The sequence below is a fragment of the Rutidosis leptorrhynchoides genome, chromosome 11, assembly GCF_046630445.1.
Source record: "Rutidosis leptorrhynchoides isolate AG116_Rl617_1_P2 chromosome 11, CSIRO_AGI_Rlap_v1, whole genome shotgun sequence".
Lineage (NCBI taxonomy): Eukaryota > Viridiplantae > Streptophyta > Magnoliopsida > Asterales > Asteraceae > Rutidosis > Rutidosis leptorrhynchoides.
In genome coordinates this window covers 86,517,040-86,519,936 of record NC_092343.1, presented here as the reverse complement: position 1 = coordinate 86,519,936, position 2,897 = coordinate 86,517,040, and the positions used below count along the sequence as shown (strand labels likewise).

General features: G+C 34.5%; 1 pseudogene; it reads right to left on the bottom strand.

Annotated features, from left to right (window-relative positions):
* Positions 1-227: 227 nt before the first annotated feature.
* LOC139874748 (benzyl alcohol O-benzoyltransferase-like) lies at positions 228-2,048 on the bottom strand (annotated as a pseudogene).
* Between the last annotated feature and the right edge of the window lie 849 nt (positions 2,049-2,897).

Genomic DNA, 2,897 nt, shown 5'->3' with positions numbered 1-2,897 from the left:
AGAAAAAAAATCCACACGATAGATGCGATATGATGAGAGATGTCTAATTAGGGTGCGATTCTGGTACCCGAACGTATCGTGGTGCCGTTGGTTTAAACAAAAGAAGAAAACTACAGTCTTGAAGGAGAGACTAACTTGTGTTCTTGAAACATTTTATTGTTCTTGTCCTCCACCAAAATGCAATTTAGTTCTTTGACAAATCTCTCCATCTCTACGCATGTGAGTGATTAGTTTACTGCAATGCCCGATTCATCCTTGTGATTTTTGGATCGTGTGTACTCTTCAGTAACATTGGATTTTGCCTTGGTAATAAGCTCGAGTGCATAGCCTAATGGCTTGTTGCATAGGTCTCCAGCCGAGGAAATAGCAACTAGATTAGCAATGGCATTTCCATAAAATCCTAGGGATGACAGATTTAAACTTGCGTGCATTAACTGGGCATGTCATACGCATCTCTTGTTCGGGATCTGGTTGGAGAGCTACTGTACGACAGCGCCAAAGACACGCAGTCAACACTTCAAAAGTAGAACAATTTTGAAAGTGTGTTGGAATAAACCTACGAATAGCTGACATCTCTAGAGGACCAAAGAAAAATGATTGTTGAACCAAGACAGTCGATAACAAGATTTTACCCATGATCTCATCAATATTAACTGGTGAGTACATGTCACACGCGGTGGGTCTCGTGCCGAAAGCACATTCCTCTGCCACACAGGCAACGTCGGTGGTTGTAAAGCTCCTTTGATCATTTCACCTAATGCTGTCATGAACTGTACAATACCTACTGCATCGCTCATGGTGTGATTGAGTCGCACAACGACAATAAAACCTCCACATAAAAGTCGTGTCACCTAGTAATTAAGAAAAAAAAAAAAAATACTAAATGCATTTTATTTTTATTAATGGTAAATATTGATAAGACATGTTGTAACTAAAAATTGTGCATTGCTAACATAGACACACACAAATACTCACACATGAACTTAAAACCTTACCGAAAATATGGACATAAAAAGATATCATATCATATCAGATAACTTCGCTGGAATAGATGATAACGTTGTTGCCATCACATCAGATTTGAATCATATGGATGACGCTAAGGCACAAATTACTTTAACTAGCAACCTTTTCAAAGATGAATGCTTTATATGCACTAATTTGAACTCAACTGCCATTACGGAATGATACAATTGATATTCATTGAGATATTGGTCTTTTATATATGTTAACTTTTTCTGCTATATTTCCTAGAATATATACGTCATATATATAAAATGTTATTTATATATGATGAAAAGACTTTATTTTATGTTATCGTTATTTTTGTAAAAAAAAAAAATATATATATAAAATGTTATTTCACCTGAATTAGTAATAATGGTGAGTTCAAGATGTCACAAGATCCAGGAACCTCATAAAGCAGCTTTTCAGAACAAGGAAACGGCGGGTGAAGCATGTATTCTCCAAATTGTTTCAGAGTAACATCCGCTTCTGCTTCTATAAACAACACTCCTTCGCCAGTGCAATCAACCATCAACTTCCCCGTCTCATCTTCCTTGAGCCGACCAGCTAATGGATAATAGAAAACAAGCACATTTGCTAGTGCCTCCTTAATCACAATCGATGGATTCAGGTTTTTCATTTTTGGATCTTCACGATAAAAGTAAATCGTCACAGCCTGCATCCGAAAGGATTCTTGGGAGTCAATGTCCGAGAGAGTCGTCACCTCTCGAGGCGTAGCTTTATTTGGAACGATGAGCTCTGGTTCACGTCTCATGACGGTAAACGTCAAGGGACTATCTATTTGTGTTATGTTTGTGTTTGTGTTTGTGTTTTGTGTGTGTAAAATATATATATATATATATATATATATATATATATATATATATATATATATATATATATATATATATATATATATATATATATAGCATAGCTTAGTTGATTTGTTGTCATTCTCATGCAACATGCATATATAAGATTATTTTCTTGATTCAATAGGAAGGATTTGGTGTCATGAGCGTTAATTAATTACAGTACTCCATATTGATTAAAAATATGAAACTATGAATCCGTTGAAATTGCGCAAGTAGAAAAATAATAATAGAAACTTAAGATCATAGAATTTTTAGAAATATGCGAAACGGGTGAGTAACAGGTCTTGTTGGTGATTTTAGTGTCATCGGTCATTTTGTGTGATAAAGTGATTTACTTAAGACAAATGGATTTCTAGTTAAGCTTTATAACAAGTTAGGAGAGTGTGGAGTACACGCTTGCTTAAGCTAACTAGAGTCATTTAATTGAAAGGTTATGTTTATTAGTTGGTGTCTTTTTGGTCAAAGAACACAACTATTCATGGAATGGTGACTATCATTAATGAAATGGTGTAACTTGTAATGAAATGGTGTCTTACCTTTTAATCAAAAGGTATGACTTTTCATGGAATCTTTTATACCAAGAGATGTGTCTTTTCATAGTAACCATTCATACTCTATAAATAGAGAATATTTGTCTCATTTTCAAGATGATGAAAACATGAACATTTACAACATACGTAAAATTCTTTGTTCTTGACTTCCAGTTTTAATTGCCTATATTGGAGTTGTGCCTTTGTCTTATCCTGAATAAAGATTTCGTGTAACCCTAAGACAATCTATGTATAGGGTCGAAATACTTTATCGCGAAAGTGACTACACGATTCAAAGGTTTATCCGTCATTCAAACCCTATTTTCTAACAAAGCGATAAAGTATTTCCTACTGATAAACCTTTGATGAATCATGAAGACATATGCGATTTGGAGTAAAGTTTCTTTCGTGATTTAAAATTTAATCAGATCGATGGCAACCAAAGAATTAAATGGGGATCATGTGGTCAAACAAATATTGGGTTGAC